Below are 2382 nucleotides of genomic sequence, written 5' to 3'. Positions count from 1 at the left end.
TGCGTACATAAAGTACCGTGTTGTCAAATGACGTGTTGCGTACAATCATGAGGTCTTATGATTAATCTTCTCGTGTTGTTTACGGGTGGTCCTGAAATATATAAAATCAAATCATAAGTAATTATATATAAAATATCATATTAATTAGAAAAGATATGATTAATTTACTTTTTCTCCAAATATTTTCGTAGCTAAACTAGCTTCGGATACCCAATCTTGTTTTAGTCGTAGTTTCTTCATTACAACTCCGTTTTTGTTGGTTCAACTTGCCACTTCCTTGGATCGAGTTAAATTTTAAGAATATGAACTTAAAATATCTTAGTTTGTATTCGAAATCATAGGTTATAGGTTAAACTTTGGTGAAACTTATGAAAGTGATCATTTTCCATCATAAAAACAACATTTAATGATCATTTTTCTAAAAATACTTACACTTTGAGTTAAACCATGAAATTTTTATGTGTTAACATATTCATAAGAAATATCATTTTTCCAGAACATGAACTTCCAATTCAAAGTTCAAGATGATTTTTAATTATCCAACCCAAAACAGCCCCCGGTTGCACTCTGACGACGTAGATTCAGTTTTTAAGATGTTCTTTGTAAAACCAAGTTATATCTTGTTAGGTTAGCATATCATTATGATATATTACAGGTCTTGAAGTGTTTTAAAAGTCAAGTTAGAAGGATCTATTTAGTTTGCGAACAAGTTTGAAATCATTCAAACTATGTTCTTGTTGTTAAAATTTTATACCACAAAATAAGATAGCTATATGAATATGAATTGAATAAGATTATGAACAAGGTTACTACCTCAAGTTACTTGGACAAAGTTACTGCAAAAGATAAGAAATAATCTTGGAATCAAAGAGTGGTGGAGTTAGATCAAAAGGTTGGAAGTAAACTTCTTCAAATGGGTGGTTATTTTGATATGTTCTTGAAAGAGTTTTCTTATGGTGTTTAAGGCTTGTAATTGAAGCTAAATGATGGGGAAAATGCTTGGAGATGATCAAGTATGAAGTTAGGAGTATTTTGAGAGAGAAATGAGGGTGTAGGTATGAGAAAATGGAGTGAAGAAATGGTGTTCATTCATAAAAACGTTTTTAGTTTATAAAGAAAGAAAAGGATTCCTAATTTTGTTTTCTTACTAATAATTCATGCTACTTGACAAATCCTAGTTACCTCATATCTAGGACAGTAATAATGTTGATTAGGATGTTGATTTGATGTGTATATACCAATAGTAAATACATATAGAAGCTGGGTATGATACGGGTACATATACCCTAGATATATGTATAGAAATCTTGAGGAAACGGAATGAGAATTCAAATATAGCTATCTTTTGTGAATATACTTATATTGTTTTATGTATTTAAGTCCTTAAAAAGTGATTAAATACATTATATATACGATACATGTATAAGCATTATAGGTTATAAGTATATATATCAAAGAATGTTACGTATAGTTAATCGTTTGAAAACTTAAGTTAGTAGTTTCAAAATATACTTATAACTCATTATCATTAGTACACAATGAGATGTTAAACCATCCTTAGATCATGTTAAATATATATAAATACATATATATACACAAACGTATAATTATCGTATGTTATATAGTTCGTGATATCATCGGTTAAATTGGATGGCCAAACGTTGTGTCAAACTCTTTTCAAAAACACAAGTCTCAACAATTTGGATTGCTTATCATGTTGGTAAGGTTTAATTTATGTAAATATTAATCTCATAAGTATAAAACGATTGGAAAAATCCGGGTCGTTACAGTACCTACTCGTTAAATAAATTTCGTCCCGAAATTTGAATGGGATGGTCATGGCTGACAATAAGTATGTTTTCATGACGTATACGAGTTGGAAATTAGAGTTTTATTATCATCAAGTAATATTGATAAAGCAATTTGATTTTTGTGAAGAGTACGAGTGAGGCTATCACCAAAGGGTGAAATGAGTAGGTATAGATTCGTCATATCTTTTGACGTAGATAGCATTGATTTCCAAGTTCAAGAAATTTGGAGTAAAATCTTCATAATGAGATTTGATTCTTCGATAATCAAGGAAATTAGAATCCGCTTTAAATGCGATCATCTATTTTGATTGCTCTGTTTGATCTTTTACTATAAATCCACCTCCCTTCATTTCCTTACAACTCATACCTTCTATTCTTCCTCCCTCAATTCATACTTTAAAACATTTATCAGTATGCTTCATCCAGTACTGATCCTGGATATACTCTTAACTTTCATCTCTGTCATTCTTCTTTTTCATCTACCACCAGAAGAATCTATTTACTTCTACTATACTCTTGTGTTTATAGTGTTTCTAATTCTCCCGTGTCTCTATATTGCTATCTGCATCGA

Source organism: Rutidosis leptorrhynchoides, chromosome 3, assembly GCF_046630445.1.
Source record: "Rutidosis leptorrhynchoides isolate AG116_Rl617_1_P2 chromosome 3, CSIRO_AGI_Rlap_v1, whole genome shotgun sequence".
Lineage (NCBI taxonomy): Eukaryota > Viridiplantae > Streptophyta > Magnoliopsida > Asterales > Asteraceae > Rutidosis > Rutidosis leptorrhynchoides.
The sequence above is the reverse complement of the archived record's forward strand: the minus strand, read 5'-3'. Positions refer to the sequence as shown.